The following is an 18,247-nucleotide window of genomic DNA, read 5'->3' on the forward strand; positions in this document are numbered from 1 at the left end:
GGGCAAAACGCCGACGGCGTCGACAACAGTTCTGCGTGTTGCCGGTGCTGCTGCATGTCCAAGTTTATACAGCTGATAAAGGTACTATCATTACTTCGTATAGCTCTCTACAAATTTGCTATCGCAATTGATGCTTCGCCTTTCAGGTGAAACTGCGACAATTTTTTAAATAAAAGTTATACTACTACTACTATGGCTTCAACGGAAACTGAGCGGCGAATGCACAGCGGATACAAAGGTCAGAGCCGTGTGGAGATAAGAGACGGTGCGGGCTACCGCCACCGTCGGGCAAAGTGCAGAGAAGTTGTTGGCAGAGGAGAAGCTGCCCCGTCCCCCCTCCCTCCCGCACTGCCTTCCTGCTTTCTTGCTTTCGCGTGGGAGATTAAGTGGCCAGTTGGCCTTGCACCCGGTTGCAAGATAAGCATTTGGTGAAGTAAAACAGCGTCGCCCCGCCTTCTTTCCTCCCTCCCATACCCCCACGGCCTTTCGCGTGACGGTCGCGTTTGTTTTCCGCCGTGCGTTCGCTCTCCACGATAGCGCGCGTCCCCCGTGCGCTTTCACTCGCGCATACGGTGCGCGACGACAATTTTGTCGTCCTTGGACTTTATACGGAACCTCATGGCGACGGCCACGGTATAAATCTGGTTAAAGTGTCCATATAATTGCTATCGCAATAAAAAATTATGCGTGACTGTTATCGCAAACACCAGAGACCAGCGGAGATGGGGGAAGCACAGCACATGTTAGACTAGGTGTGTGATTAGCCGCTACATTACTAGGCTTTCCTCAGCTCCGCTGGTCTCTGGTGTTTGCGATCACAGAACCACGAATAATTTGTTTTGCTTCATATGTTAATTTCATAAGAGAATGTTCAAACAGCATCCTGATGAGCAGACCATTACATAAACCGGTCGCAATAATAGCGAAGCGTTCTTCATGTGTTGCTTTGAGACATAAAATCGCTTGTGAGGTATGAAATGAGATCAATAAATGCAATATTCCTGTAATGTTTAGTCAAGAAACAAATTCATTTTTGTATTGAACAGCCACATTGGCGTTGAGGCAAAACAGAAATAAAGACAAACTAGAGAGTTTTAGATTAGTGGACGCAAGCGCGGCTTGCATACGCAAGAACTAGGTGCCACGGTATTGCGCGCAGTACCGTGGCCCCTAATCAAAAACTCTCTAATATACATAAGCATACTTGGTGCCAAAAATGCTCAGTTTTTTCTATTCTTGTCGTACCAGCTTCGAGGGTAATCAGGTATTTCCTGATCCAAATGTTTATATGGCTCGGATGGAGAACTTCCTTCAATTTCCTTGTTACGATGGGCCCACTGACACTAGAATTTGAAAAGTTAATTATTAAGCCTATTTTTTAACGACTAATTACTGCGTCTTACCTATCACACCGTGGTCGCCACCACTGAAGTCGTGGCTCTGAAGTGACCGTCATTTTATTATAAACCAGCAGTTTTTAAATATTACTTAAAATCTTCATAGAAACACCTGCTATAGTGGGTCCTTATTGGCACGCTTGCGAAATAACCATTATTGCTTTTCCTTTGCTGTTATACTAGGATAGCGATGTCTATCCTTGGCTTTTCTGAAGCATGATGTGAAAACGACGCTACCTTTTATTTTTGGTCAATCCATGTTTGCAGTCCTAGAGCTTGAGCAGCTGCGGAAAACGGCGAAGGGCAGCTGGTGTGCCCTTCCGCACTGAGCGTGCCGTTCCGCGCCAGGTGCACTCTAGAGGAACTGGAGCTGCGCCTCCAAAGAATGCGGGGAGCCAAGCTTTGGAGTTTGTTGCGGGTAATGTGGCCTTGCTGCCGACAGGACTTCCAAATTATCATATGGTCATATGTCTCACCTAACACGAACCCTCAGTACATGTATCATTCGACTATTTTGATCACAAAGCCAGGAAATATTGTTTTATTTCAAACTGAGTTAAGCACTGCATATTTCCTTATGATGTTTACAGATTACAAGCGTTATTTTGTGCAGTTCAAATTTGTAGCATTATTTGGGCTGAATTGTAAGTGGAAAACTGATTTTTAAAGGGAACCGGAAAACACAAAATGAAATTGCATGACCTTGAAGAGAGCTTCCTTTATAAGTGTTCGCGTTAAAAACACTGGGTGGAAGAAAAAACACCTAAGCCAACAGCAGCACCATATTTTCTACTTCTTTTCACCGACCCTGTGCCTATTGCGCAGTTTTGCTCTCAAGGACCTATCCGTACAAGCAAGCCCTGCTTTCGGTACTGCTGCTCCACAATTGAAGCCTTGCATGCTTCTATCGTACACGTATCTGAACTGGAAGCCTACGAAGAAATAAACACATATAACTATAACATTTGTCAATAATCCAACAATAGTATGTACCAATAATTTGTCAATAAGCCGCTATCTGTAGGCGACGAGGCGCCACAGACTAATCGGACGCTAACTGCCTACACGAGGCAACAGCTGTACATGAATTTGTCTGATCTTCGTGCAAGTGGATTCCGACGTTCTTGTGGCTTTGTTTATTGCTCTTTATATGCCTTCATTGCCGTAAATTTAAGAGCAATCTATAGTTTTGGAATGCAGAAGACGCTGCAAACGCGTACAATCGCTACTTATTACAGCGGTTCAGCTTGTCGAGGTGGCCAAATTCATAAGGGCCTATTATGTCGCTTTTCAATGCATGCGTCCATGGTCTAATGGCTTCAACATCGGACTTCTCTACCAGAAGTCCTGTGTTCCAATCCTGCTGTCGGACAATTTAATACTGTTTTTTATTGTATGACTATTTATTGTATAAGTATTACAGGAAACTCTAGGCACGAGGCTACACTTGTTTCTTTATTCTATAGCCTCCGATGCGCTGTGACTACTGTTGGGACTTGGGGTAGCCTTTAGGCCGGTGATCCTTCAGCCACAGGGATGAGTACGTCCGGGAGTAGGAGCGAGAGAAAAACGGCTTATTGTACAATCTGTACAGCGGCTCCAGCTATGGAAGCCCACTTCATGTAGGATAACTTTGACTGTCTGCCCCACTACATGTCTGAGCACATATCACAACACGTCAGGACCCCCGAGGACGCCAAATGTGTCCGCTTATAAAGAAGGCGTCTTCCCTAGGTGACCACACTAGCGAATCTGATCACTGTGTCTCAGGCAGTCACAATCGTCGGCCGTTCACAATATCCCGCCCATGACGTCGCACCCTTCCGCTGGCCTTCGCCTCCAGTGTTGCACCCTCGCCCTCGCATTCGCTTCAACTTAGCGGCCAACTGGGAAACCGAGATCGTTGCCATTCCCACGCCAGTAATTCCATGAAGATAGCCCCTCGCATCAATCAGTGGCATCTCGGTGACGGTCAGCTTGCCATGGTTAGTGTCGGACACTGTCGCCGTCTGTACAGAGCTGATGAAAGGATGGTGCCTCGTGGGCAACCCCCAAAGAACGTGCGTTGCTGTCTTCAGACGTAACAGACTTCTCCGCCGCCGGAAGATCCGACCTGACGGTGACCAGCTGCCATGTTGCCCGAAGTGTCGGTGTTGAGTCGCGACCTCGGGATTTGCTCTTGAAATGATGGCCGATGACACACTCAAGATTGAGGTCCCAGCACCAACTTCGTTGTGGCCTCCTCCCTGGGGACACACGACCACACGGCACTGGAAATCGCCGTGCTCACCCCGAGAGCAATCGGGTCTAACGAACAAATCAATGCACCTGCCCTTATCTAATAATGCACCAAAGCAACCATCAGACCACTAAACCTTGCTGAAGCCCATAATTGAGATTTGACGAGCATTCACATCTTCTCGGAAGCTCTGACACGGAAGAGTCATGCCCGGTGACAAAGCCCGATATGGCTAGCAAGCGCCCGAAATCCGCTTAAATCCACTAGGCTTTGCATGACCCAATAATTTGGACAAAACATTTTGTGCCGCCAAAGCGAGCTCGCATGCATTTCGAAGTTCAACTAAGCCAGACTGTTATGCTGCGCGAGACTAAGGAAGATGCGGCAATGCTCTAAATAATTAATAAATGAAATAGCATACGCAGCACAAACGTCAGGAAAGGTATTTCGTACTCTGCATCCTTTATTAATGCACGTACTAGTGCTAATGAGAGCCACATTTGCTTCGTGGATGTATTATCAGAGTCGCTCTAATTTTGCGGACACAACTACTAACTTGACATACGTGCTTTTCCCGCACTAATATTTCTCTTCTCTTGTCCACACAGGACACGCGATAAAGAAATAAACAAGCAAACAAAATCTTGCGTCAGTTACGCGCTCAAAACTGCTAGAAGATTCGCGCTGATTTTCAGGTACTTCCACGTACTAAACGAAACTCAAGATACTGCTGCCTTCTAGATACACGTGCCAGACACGTACGAACGCTTTGCTTCTTTGTGTCCGCGCAAGACATGCTTTAAAAGAATGGTACAAACACCTTCAAAAAAAAAAAAAACGTAAAGCTACACAACGGTTCCTCCAAATAACGCGTTTTACTTTCAAAGAAAAATTTTGCGAGCGCTACCGAAAAGTGAGCTGATCCTCAAGCGCGCCACTACTGACATCAAACCAATAGCCCGGACTTGACGTTACATGCGTATCTCCTACAAAAGAAAGAAGCCTATCTGCTTAAAATAAGAACGACATATTGAGAAAACAGTTTCAAAAATTTATGCGATCGCAAAGCATAGCTTTGAGAACAGTGGTGGGCATCTAAAACAAACAGGCTAAACAAATTTCAAAACTTGCTTACTGATATGCTCTCCAAGTCTAGAAGATATCAAAACGTCTGACGAAAAAAAAAATAAAGAAACAAACAAACAATTGTTTCCCTAAAACCTGTATACCACTTTTAATTCCGAGTAGCACACGGTTGCGTCATATCTTTAAGCCGCACTGGAGGGGAGTGCGGTCTGCAAGCTCGTCTTGTCAGCTAGGGAATACAAGGGGCACGTAGGTCATTCTTCTCGCTGCCGACCCCCGCCACTTTACATGCAGGCAACATGCCTTCTAGGCATCGCAATGCAACTTGAGTGCCGCGCATGACCAATTCGCGTCGCCTTACCGACTCGCTCTCTCGTGCCATGCCTAGTACACCTCGAAAAGAACCCAACGAGGGGGAACGTTATTGTCCCCCTTGCCCCACCTCCGTGCCGAACGGCCTTTTCTTTTATTCCTCACCCGGTGGCTCGGACGTGCTCTAACTGGAAGCATTCCAATCGACAAACACGCCTTTCGAGCTCTTTGACTGCGCTCCCCACAGGGTTTAGCGCCTTTTCCCCACAGGGTTTAGCGCCTTTTCCTCTATTCGGCGGCGTTGGCATTCCGGACTATGCGACACCGCTTTTTTCTCCTAGCACGCTTTCTGGTGCTAATTTCCGAGCCTTCCGTTCGTCACTCGTGCTTATCGGCACTTAAATCGTCGGTCACGATTTCCATCTCAACCGCACAGTCTGAATTATTTGCGGGTAAATCATTCCTCGCAATGCTACCTCGACTGGCGGAGAGGTTGAAACACTTAAGGACAATGCTGCTATTTTCCATTGCGCAACGCAGCTCGTATACCTATGAACTGTGCACAAACCCTTACAAAAAAAAATTGTTGAAAAGTTGTTGAAAAGTCATTGGTCAATGTCAACAAATGGCATTGAAAGCACATTGAGGCTTTGTTGAAACATTATTGAGGAAATTGTTGACAGGTGTTGAAAATTGGCCCGCGACATTTTGTTGAAACATCATTGGGTCGTTTCAATTTGAGAAGTCATTGATGGATTGTTGAAACCATGTTGAATTCCAATATTGAAAGCCCATTGAAGAACTGTTGAAGATGTGTTGAATGTCAATATTGAAAACCTGTTGAGACATTGTTGAAATATGTTGAATGCCAATATTGAAACCCCATTGACATAATGTTGGAACTGTGTTGAATGTCAATATTGAAACCCCATTGAAATATTATTGGAGCAGTATTGAATATCAATATTGAAACCCCATTGAGATATTATTGAAGCATTGTTGAACATCAATATTGAAACCCCATTGAAGTATTATTGGATGAGCGTTAAACGTCAATATTGCTTGATGGAGGCAAAAGGTGCTACATATCAGAAACAGGACACAAGAGGAAGAACACAGACAACACACACGTTAAGCACCAAACGTGTGTGTTGTCTGAGTTCTTCCTCTTGTGTCCTGTTTCTGATGCACTATGCCTTTTGCCTCCATTATATTATACCAACAAGCCCAACGTGCAATGTTAGTCAATAATGCAACACCATTTAAATATTATTGGAGCAGTGCTGAACGTCACTATTGAAATCACTTGAGAGCCCACTGAAATATGCTGTTTGGTGAATAGTGTTGAAAACTGCACTAGACTTTTCTATAAATACCGCTGAGCTACGTTGAGTCTCATGGCATTACCATTGATGCCATCCATATTGATGTGGTCCTTGCATACTAGAGGACAGGGGCAAACTCAGGCACTTCTGTATTGAAGACCTGGGTCACCCAGGGATCAAAACCACTTTTAGATATAGCCTGTTATAAAACATATTATAGAGCTGCTAGCAGAACCATTAAGCCAGTTTTCGAATTGGCTTAACACACAAAATCAATACTCCTTCACAAAATCAACAGCTCAAAATTGATGTGGACAAAAAGCATTTTTTTCTAGCTGAATTGTTTATTGAAGCCAAACATTTGTTAACTGTACAGCCATGTGTGCCTTGAGATCAAAAAATTCCTAACGCAATCTACAAACTGCCAGCAGCTTGATACAATAACGAAATTGAATACTGAGAGATGTAAAGTTTGCGTGGCCCTAAAGTAAAACATTTCTCAAAATTGAAATAAATAGAAAATAAATATTATACTAGCATTACAGTAAATACCATTTAAAATGTACTTGATTTCTCTATTTGGTAGCCAGTAACTTAATAATCATGGCACAATCTGCATGAGCCCACTGAGACTCTTATTTATTGGTTAAATGGTGTGCCCATTTTACTAAACGTTATCTACCTCTGAAACGACATGGTAATTACAATAACTTGTGCCATGGGAGCAGTTTATTGTGCTGCATTGCTTGTTGCACGATCCAGTTGCGTTTTCTGCCATGATTACTAGGTTCCTGGGCAGGTCATTACATACCAAGCGATTTATTCACTTTGACTACTTAAGATTTTTATCTGATACACAGTGGCCATTAGTTACCTGCTGGAAGACTTAAATGGAACTGGCATGAGGAAATTTTTTTAATTTTTGAGTGCCGCAAAACAAGTTAGAATGAAAGAATTTGCAAGAAATCAGATTTCATGCATACATGAAAGAAAGCACATCGCTGCCTTGCCCGAGAACTGTTGTTGCACTCTGAATTTAAGCAAACTTTAACACTTAATTCTTACTGTTTTGAAATAGCAAAATAAACCATTACTACAAACAAATGTTAATATGTAGTTTTCCTTAAACAGAACCACTCTGACAATAGCACAGATTCCACTTTCCGGTGTACGTATGAAACCTAATTTTCTGTAAAATTTCTCACTGGGCCTACTTTTACTTCATCAAACAAACTTGAAATGGTGTGCCGTCATGGAACAGTCTTGGCATGAAATGACCCGAGATACCTATGAAATAAAATAGTCAAGAAACACTAGCTTTTGTAGAAATATATTAAAGATTTACGTAAAAATGTACTAAAGTACAAAGCGCAACACTTGTGCAATTCATTATTAATCACAACACAGTACTTGTGTCTGAACCATCCAACCTGGGCTTTTCAGGTGACTAGAAACATCATAATAACAAAAAAAAATGTTGAGGGCTGCAAGTGCACAACACTTGAACTGTCCACAGACTTGAGCTCTTCTGGACACTTCAGGTCCCTTGCGAGAAGTGAGGCCAGAGTGTTCTTAATGTAGGTCATGTTTGTCCCAGGAAACTTGCGACAGGGAAAGCCTGTAAAAAAAGGAAAAACAGCATGACGTTAAAGATCAATGTTCCACATGCAAAAGTGCGACATACAGTACACCCTGTTATAATGAAACTGTTTCATTTGTTTTGTTTATTCCAAGTTTTCACGAGTTCAATTCTAGAGAATGACCAGCTTTCAAAGTGGAGTGGCACCGGAGGACTCCACTTAGTACAATATGCAGAAGGCAAACAGGAAAAGCCCACTGTGGCAGAATAACTTCATGAATATCCTTGATGTGAAAATGTGAACGTTGCTTGCTTAGGAACAAAATGGTGGAAAAAAGACTTCATACTGTTGGTGAAAAAACTTAAAGGTAGACTACTGGCAACTAAAATTAGTTCTCTCAACAATCATAATCAAAATGTGCAGCACTTTATTGAACTTTTCCTTGCAGGAGTTGCTCCAAATACGGTTATGCGGCCAGAATTGAGTGTGGTATATCTGAATTTGTTTTACAAGCTCATATGCTACTGGAGTGCACTTCTCGCATCGTGATGACCATTCTTATGCCTCTCTACTGAAAACAAAATACTGCTTATAACGAGGATTTACTGCAGTTGCACGCCGACCTGGTTACACTAACACAAATAAATGCGAAGAAGAAATACGAAGAAATGCTCAGTCTTACAAGAGAAATATGCAAGTGGACTGGCTCTGCTAATCCTTTGAGGGTCACTGCCATGCATGTAGAGTGGTGGAAACAAATCGTGTGGTCACGACCATAAATATGAGGCGGCGAAAGAACATATAAATAAGCATACCTTTTAAGAATGAAGTGTCCCCAAGCATCACATTACAGATTCTGTAACCTTCTGCGACTTCTACAAAAATCCTGATTGTGCTGTTGCCCCTTGGCTTCTTCCAAAACTGATCTTTCTCTTTATTCTATGGTGCCCATCACTGCAGTAGTTTGGGAGTATTCACCTAGTTTAATGTTTTGTGAGTGTCATTACATTTAAAAAATGTGATTATGCTAGTTTGCCCTGCATGCTACAATAAACATGGTGTAAAACAGCGGACACTAAGAAACCTTTGTCACTTTGTGACCTAAAAAATTATTTACCCATTTTTTTTCTGGAAAGGTCACTGAAGAACAATCCAGAATAAAAATATAACGCTTAAATTGGGGGACGTTTGCCGGAAAATATGTGATCCTCAAAGGGTTAAACATGAACACCTACAAAGCTCATTCAATCTTTGATAAATCTAAACCCATAGTACTTGAGCACTGGTTTATAATAACGCTGAAAACAGGCAAGTGCGTCCTTGAAGTAAGAAAGCAGGAGACATTTCCAACAATTTCAGAGTGGGAGCTGTGGACATGCCTCATGTTCTGTAAGAAGCTTTATATAGTAGCTGCCAAGGGCCTATTGAGTACTGATCATTTTATGGGAACGTGAGGAAAAGTCAAATAAATACCTTTGTTTTTTCCACATCCTAGAATACAATGTGATAAATTGGATCTTAATTGGTTGAGTGCCTAGAATGAATGGACATTGCTAAACATAGCAATGTTGACAACGAATTTGGCAACTGTTCCTATTGTTGCTTTGATCGAAACAACCAAACAATTATGCCCCGTAACTTAAGCTCCCTCTGCTTAAAGGCTACTGTCTGCCACCACATGGACCTCCTTCAAGACAGGAGCAACTTTAATTCAATGTGGTCTGTTGAAATAGGTGAAACCACTATGTTTTGCGTTACAGAATCTGGAGGGCCATATTGATTGCTGAAATTTGGTGGAAGTGCTGTCCCTCGAGTTGAGCAGTAACTGCACTTGAGCATAGCTTCTCCACAATTCCTATATTATAACAACACTTTCAGGCTACTTAAGCACACCCGCTATAGCACCAGATTGGTAGCAAGCTTCACAGATTGGTACTACAGATTGGTAGTTGCTTCATTCCAACTGTTCATTGCAATGACAGTCAAGTAGTGCAACTAATGCGCAAATACACCTAACTTTGTCAGTTGGAGCCACCAATCACTTCTGGCAGTTAAGGCTGCTTTTAAAATTTAGCACTTTAGTATGGAGGCGTTAGAGACTTGAGATCAAATGAACATTCATTCCAAATAGTAGGCTATTGTAGCACGTAGTTGCAGACACAGGCTACTTGAAAGTCATTTGTTGTGCTAATAGCAAGCTGGTAATTCCAAGTACAAAATGTGAAGGCAAAAATGCAATGGGTAAAAGGATGTACGGTACTTGCCTATAACAGCGTTGACCCTGATAAGGCCAAGAGCCTCTTTTTGCCTATTGGTGGTGTTGTTTCCGAGAAGTGAGTGGCCCATGAGGTTCTCTGTGAACACATGGTGAATCAAGGCCCTTGCAAACTTGCCTGGTCCACCATGGCAAGCTGTGCCAGGATCATCTGAATGAGCACTTCTCCAACCTATGTGAAACGGCACGTTTAGGTAAATAATATTAGTGAGGTAGTTTAAGGATTATTTACACAACAGCCACACTCCGAATAAATCACAGAAATACTGTCTGCTCCAGACCTAAAATGTCAACTAATGTCACTAATAAAAACAACTAAAACTAATGTCATAGCTTGTTATGCTGTTAGGATGCCATGTGCTTCAGAAAAACAAGGATTCACCCAGTACAAAATAAAATAGTAAGTAAACCAAAGCATTGAAAACTTTAATGCAAGTAGCATTTTTAGGATACTTCACATACTTTCAGGTGTCTGTCTAACTATTTTCCAGCCAATTTGTGTCACTTGGTGGTCAATGGCCTAATGGGTAGGGCTGCTATGTAGACGGGAAGTGGGTTAATAACCATCTGATGGACCTGCTTGGATCTCTGGGTATGTGACTCAGAGTATGTGCCATTCTTCAATGAACCTCTTTCACGCCATCGTGGGCAACTGCTGCTTGTGTTGGCAAGCAGCAGTAGCAAGCAGCTCAAACAGGAAGATAACTGTCGACGTTAATGCGATTACCACTACACATCAGATTCGCTTGCTGTGTCCCAGACCTACTCAGCTGAATGTGTACATAAGACACAAAGACAGGGTGTGCCAACTGCCCACCTCATCAAATAAATGAATCGACTCGCAAATCAAAGGTTATGCAAAATCGCAAAGGAGACACTTAATGCTACCATTTTTACTAAATCTTAAGGAGAATACCTCCCAGCAATACATTCTCCTGGCAACAGTGCATTTGATCATGGTGACGCTAGACGATGAATGGCCAAAGAATTCACCTTTCGCATTCCGGCTGTGGCGTCTCCAGGCTCATTTTGATTCTGAAAACAGATGTCAGTATTAAAATGTGACGCCACGATAACTCAAAAGCAACAATCAAAACATCTACATGGACGATTAGGCCGACATAAATGGATGGATATAAATGACTGATTGAAAACATTAAAGCATGGCTGCTCTTGCCACTGGCAGTGTGAGGTGGGCAAATAATTTATTTTTAATTTCTCTCCTAAATTTTAAAATTATTTTTGCTCATCTACTGCATGAACTGTTGCGGCCACATCTTAAAGGTAGCTCGTTCATATAAAACCAGTGTTGCATTTTTTACTCCCCGTCTAACTGCTGCTACTGCAGTTTGCTTACTCTCTAAGTATTCCACAGAACTGCTCCACCAACAAACCATTGTTCCAAGCTTATGGCAAAGCGTCATTTAGATCACAAGATACGCTCCCCTTTAACTCTCTCTCCTCTTTAGTGTGTGAATTCAAAGCAAAAATAACTTATTGACATAGCTGTCTGCTTCTATCTCATAAAAAGCCTTGCTAATTTTTGACATTTGTCGATAACGCTTACATGCCTCTGGGAGCACAGTGGGACGACACGGCTAATATGCCCAAGCATCTCGTTCCTTTACTGATTTTCGAACTTAGTTATATCAATCAGTTACTGAAGGGCCAAAGGCTGAAACTTCACACGATGACATTATTTTGAATGTTTCATCCTACTAAAGCAGAACATAGCATCCCACAGAATCTGCCTTTTCCGTGAATATAGAGCGCCTACGCGAAGGCGTTAGCGCGAAGTACTCGATGGCGTCGAAGGGAGATAATGGTTAAAAAAAAAGTTCACCGCGCGCGTACCGGCGGAAAACAAACCACACATAACCTGATGATTTCACAGCATTCACTGGCATCAGCCCTTTTTTATCTCACCTATCACATAGAATCACATATACGCCATTGCAATTCTTTATTATTATCGCACCACAGCGCGTGTCTACCGCACGGCGTGTCAGCGGACTCTGGGCACTCGATCCTGAAGCGAACAGCGCAGCAGAATACATTAGAACGGCAAAACGCCCCGCGCATATTTTCGACGATCCCGACACGCCATGTAGTAGATGCACGTCAATGGACGGCGTTGCGTGAACGAAATATACTTGATTACAGTACAGTTCGGATTATTTCACGTCGCATTGTTTCCACGAAAACGGCAAAGCACGAGCGCTCATTAATAAGGCTAATTTCAATCGGTGCTGGAACACCGTACCAAACATCGTGGCGCGCACAACATGCCCTGTTTTAGCTGGCTCCACATAGCTGCCCACCAAAACGGCAGAGCACGAGCGCTCATTGATAAGGCTAATTTCAATCGGTGCTGGAACGCCGTACCAAAAATCGTGGCGCGCACAACCACGGCCGGGCTCGACTGGCGCGCGCGTTCGCAAGAAGCGAGCGTGCGCGCCAGTCGAGCCCGGCCGTGACACAACATGCCCTGTTTTAGCTGGCTCCACATAGCTGCTTTACGTCGCCGCAAGCGCGCTGTGAAGTTAAATCAGGACAAAACTCCATGCTCAATATCACAAATCTAGTGCTGCACAACCAATTCTCGCAACGGAAGGATAGTACTAGTAATGAAAACGAGCACAGAGGCGCGTGGAAGACACGCACGGGCTCTGTACGCACGTTTGCTGATAGCGTGAGCAAGTGGAATTCGAAACACCCACTCACCTTCGATGTGGCTGAGTCGGAGGCGATCATGGTGATCTTCGAGGCAACGTGTAGCCCATTAAGACCGAGCAATAAGTTGTAATATACCAAAGATGTCACAGCGAGGCAAAGGGCACAGAAAACGCAGCAAACTCATCACGCAACCCGCACACATACGCCGCACGCACAAAGTTCTGGAATCCGCCAGAGTCAACAGCGCAAGCGCGCATTCACACAAAAACGCGCATACAAATCCACGCTTTCATAGATACAAATTGCCATATTTATTAACAAATCTTGTAATATAATGGTATTTCTTAACAATTTCTGTGTTTTGCAAAGTGTGAAAGTTTTCTGCTTAGCTTCCTTGAGGAACTATTTTCTTTATCGCGGTAACGCAGTGCGCCGGCCGGTCACGTACGGAGCGCGCGGGAAATAGTGCAAAATTCAAACGTCGCAAATGTCGCGCCCTGTGTGCGCGCACAGTTTTAGTCGTTTGTATTAAAAAGAAATGTTTATTTTAATACGTGAAGCAACCGGCGCGAAATGAACTACGGACCAGCAACGTACACAATTGTCTCTGTTCGTGCTTGTTAGTTTGACATCATGACGAACGGTAGACAGCATGCCGTCCCATTGATTAAACATTTGTACCTGTGCTTCTGCGCTACGATTTGCTACCGGCAAAGTATAACAGCGTAGATTGTGCGTGGTGGCCAAGCAGTTTCCCAGCACACTGGCCAGCACCCCGTCTCTACGTGTTACAGAATAGACCTAGGCTTTCATGTAAATATGGACACCACGTCGCAGAGATCACCCAAACTTGTTTCATTTTATTGTGCGCTAAGGGCTAACAACTAAACAAAACGCACTCTTTAAAAAACATATTTATTTATTATGCTTACATACTACTTTTCCCACCATCTTGCCCATATTTAACATGGAGGCAAGGCCGTTTTCTGACACAGACAGGGCACTGGCCACTTAGAATAGAAGTCGATGGGAATCCAGGAGGTGCCCAATCATCGGTCATTGGTCACTGCTGTTGGGACGTTTGTCTTGTGCTCCAATTTTGTGTATATATATATATATATATATATATATATAATATATATATATATATATATATATACATACAGGGTGGTCATTTTTAAGTTTTACGGAATTTTTAGAAATCGCCTGTGGCAGGTAGCATAATTCTTATCATTGAGCTGGGTTAATCGATGAGGCGGACATTAGTAGCACGAGCAATCGAAACATAGATTGAACTAATTAACAAGAAATAACTAATTAACTTCTTATTTTATTACTTTACGACACATATTGCGATTGACGAATTGGAGCCGGTGAGCTTGTCAGGCGTATCCACTTGGAATGAATTTCCAGAATGACACCAGTTTGGAGATATGCGCCATCAAACTCGCCGTAAAAATGCACTGTTGTTATACTTGCTTTGTTACCAAAATTCTGTTTTATACATTGAAGCACAAAAGTAACTAAAACGCCCATGTATTTCGTCCCACACTAAATTTTCGTAAAGCATAATTTTGAACACCCAGTATATACAGGGCGTCTCAACTTTCTAGCACCGACCCTTAAATATATGCAAATACCACGTAGCTGGACAGAACCAAGGTAATGTTGTTTGCCGTCGCTTACAGATACTCAATTTTTTTCATTAGATAAATAATTATATAATCATTATAATTCTTAATTATTATTTAATTATTTATTAATTAGCTTCTCAGGTATTATATTTAGATGAAAAGTGTCAATCAGAAAATTATAGAGCAACAGGAAAAATTCCCGATACAGCTTTCTGTTGCCCAATACATGCTACATAAAAGTGTTTTTCCGACGTGAAAGCACACGGATACACGCATAGATACACGCAATAATATCTCGAAACTGGTGTTATCCTGGAAATTCATTTTAGGTGGATGCGTCTTGCAAACTCACCGGCTACAATTCATATATTGCAATATGTGTCGTAAGATAATTAACTAAGAAGTTCATTAGTCAATTTTTGTTATTTATTAGAATATTAGTTTCAATTGCTTGTGTTACTAATGTCCGTTTCTTCGAATAACCAAGCTAAGCGATAAGAATTATGCTGCCTGCTACAAGCGATTTTTTTTAAATTTTCGTAAAGCATAATTTTGAACACCCAGTATATACAGGCCGTCTCAACTTTCTAGCACCGACACTTAAATATATGCAAATGCTACGTAGCTGGATAGAACCAAGGTAATGCTGTTTGCCGTCGCTTACATATACTCATTTTTTTCATTAGATAAATAATTAATTAATTATAATTATTGATTATTAATTTTTTAATTAGCTTCTCAGGTATTATATTTAGATGAAAAGTGTCGATCAGAAAATTATAGAGCAACAGGAAAAACTCCCGATACAGCTTTCTGTTGCCCAATACGTGCTACATAAAAGTGTTTTTCCGAGCGTGAAAGCACACGGATACACGCATAGTGCCTCGAGCGGCTAGTTGTGCGGCAATTTTGCGTGTATTCGTGGGCTTCTTTCACGCTCGGAAAAAAAAAAGAAAAAGAAGAAAATCACTTTTATGTTGCACGTATTGAGCAACAGAAAGCTGTATCGGGAGTTTTTAGTGGCAGGAGCGTCGAGTGCCATTTGTTCTTTGGGCAGTACTTCCGGTTCACCTCCTGAGATGATCAGGAGATGAAAATAAATCGAAAAAAATAGTACAGTACAAAATTCACGAATTTCATTACAGATATGATATCATAGCATAAGTTTAGTTTTAAGTTGAGTTACTGAAGTGTCTGGAATAATTATACTTAACTAGCTGAGACGACCGGGGTCGCAATTCAAGTAAATCAGAAAAATGGAAAAAAAAATGATTCAGTTCAGAATTCATGGCTTTCATTATAGATATGATATCAAAGTATATGTTGCAAGCTGACTTGTTGAAGTGCCTGGGATAATTATAACTAATTAGCTGAGACGAGATTAAAAATAAATCAGGAAACAAAGAAAAAAAGTAGTACAGTGCAAAATCCATCGGTTTCTTTATAGACATGATATCAAAGCATAAGCTTAGTTCAAGTTGATTTACTGAAGTATCTGGAATAATTATAATTGATCAGAAATCACTTATTACTGCTTACCAAAGCACAGAACACCAACGCCGGGATGCGAGTGCGAAAAAGAAACACCTAGGTCAAAGTTTAAGGTTGCCTACTCTTTTAAGCATGAAATGCTGTTATCCGGGCACTCAAAACGAGAACATGCCGGCAAGTTGAAAATGAAATTTAGTCACCCGTAGGAACGAGTACAGCTGTGGTATGAACGTAGAGTGCAATATAACGTACTGTACATGCAATACATTGTACTTGATATAAACAAAACATATGAGCAAACAAAGGAGTAAATGGTGTCTGCTTGACACTGGCTTTGCCACACATCAAAAAAACAAATTACGACAAGTTGCGAGAACAAAACGAGATCATTCGAGCAACCAGCCAAACTTGAAAAAAATGCGGTCCCTGGCACGAACCCTTTACTACATACGCTAGTTACTCTACAAACAAATTAAAAAAAAATATTGCTTCTGAGTTCTTCCCAATGTTTCTTGACAATATCACTCAAGCTGTAACTTCTAGTTCAGCTGAAGTTTTATTTGCCACTTCCAATAGCGACGTTCAAAAGGCAGATATAGGGGCAGATCAAGTGGGCCGACCCTGGAGGCAGTGCAGAAAGGGTCCAAGATCAATGGCACATATCCCCTGTGGGCACGGGGCCCTGTAACGCTTCCTTGAACTGCCCTTGTCATACGTGGGACCCAAATCAACAGCCCTTCTTCTGTCGAGAAAATGGGGCTATTGCAAGCTGCACTCTTCTGTGAAATTTTGTGCGTTCGCTAATTACCGACGGCTTCGGTGACAAATGGTCACCAAGAAGTTTCTTTAAAAACTCGAAACCTTTAGCTGACGACTATTCCGGCGCGGTCAACGACTTGAGAAGACTGTACGTGTTTGGGCCTATGAGACTCAAAAAAGCGTGTTCCTTGTCGTTCTCGGGGATTCGGTTGACCTGAAGAAACGACGACAAACGTTCCTCGTACGACGGCCAGTCGCTTGCGGACTCGTCAAAAGGCTCGATGTGTCCCAGTCGACCCACGAGTTGCGTCAGTGCACCCGCCGCTGCCGGACCTTCCATTGCCATGTCAGCTTGCCGCAGAATTGGTCAGGATCCGATCCTCGTCGCCAATGTCGTGTTTTCGTCGGGGGGAAACCGCAGACGAAGGAAGAAGGCGTAAGCAAAACCAAACGTGGTTTATTCCATGACGCTCGTCGTGGAATGCAGCCCGGTGGCCACATGACTGTGTTAATATAACAAGCGGTCATGATAGTCGCGCCGCCGCTATCGCTCTAGCGGCGATGATAACAAGTACTTTATTCTTTGAGCTTCTGCTTCCGCGACACTCTACCAAGACATTAACAACGGTCAGCCTCTCATACATCTACCACAGACCCACAGACTGGTGGGTTTACCGTCTCTCAACAAGTAACTGTGTGTGTCACATGTCTGCTCTATTCTGATAATACAAAAGAGTAGATTGTAGCGGAACGACTATCGCGTCCATAGCCGGTGAAGGCGAAGACGGCTCCCGTGGAGGTAGAATGAGAAAACGAACATGTTAGAGCGCTCGACCTGAGCGGTCGCGGTATCGGCAGCTCCCGAGACCCCGCGGCACCATGGCTGGGCGGCATAAATAAAGCTTGGCCACGGTGGTTATCTCTTCACGCCGCCTCCCTCATATCGCAGACACTGTACGACAGAGCCCAGCCAAAACAGCCTCAACGCAGCGACTCTGCCAAGGTGAGAGTGACTTAGCCTCATGCGGTGCTCCAGACATGCCGCGGTTGTAGCGTGTCCGCGAATACTACATCCACATGCCGGACATCTGGTTCATCCAGTTGGACAGTCATGTCCGTATGAATAAGGGTCCAGGCTGCGGCTATGTTCCAGGCTCCGGCTGCTACCTTCGGCACCGACTTCTACACGGACTTGCGGGCAACGGTCTGTGCTCCCTACGCCACCTCGAGTACTCAGTCACAACGGCTGTCACCGTTTGAACCGTCACGTCATTCCGCAGCTTGTCGTCCCAGATCGACTGCGTCCATCGGCGCCGATCGCCAGCACGCGCCGGCCCCAGCATCAAACCCTGCTCAGTCCGTGAGTCTCCTCCTCATCTTAAAGGCAGCTGCTCGACAACTCTTTCCAAGTAATTCACTAGGCCAAACGCAAGCGCTTTCGGCTATTGAAGCGAAAGCTTCATTACGCTACCT

The 18,247-nt window shown here is 43.2% G+C and overlaps 1 long non-coding RNA gene across 1 annotated transcript; it reads right to left on the reverse strand.

Moving 5' to 3' along the window:
- Window positions 1–10,203: 10,203 nt before the first annotated feature.
- On the reverse strand, window positions 10,204–13,122 carry LOC125941396 (uncharacterized). Its single transcript, XR_007464236.1, has 3 exons — window positions 12,939–13,122; window positions 11,208–11,249; window positions 10,204–10,386 (listed from the first exon to the last, which is right to left on the reverse strand). It is a non-coding gene; the product is annotated as an uncharacterized LOC125941396 (long non-coding RNA).
- Between the last annotated feature and the right edge of the window lie 5,125 nt (window positions 13,123–18,247).

The sequence above is a fragment of the Dermacentor silvarum genome, chromosome 11 (assembly GCF_013339745.2).
Source record: "Dermacentor silvarum isolate Dsil-2018 chromosome 11, BIME_Dsil_1.4, whole genome shotgun sequence".
Taxonomy (NCBI): Eukaryota; Metazoa; Arthropoda; class Arachnida; order Ixodida; family Ixodidae; genus Dermacentor; species Dermacentor silvarum.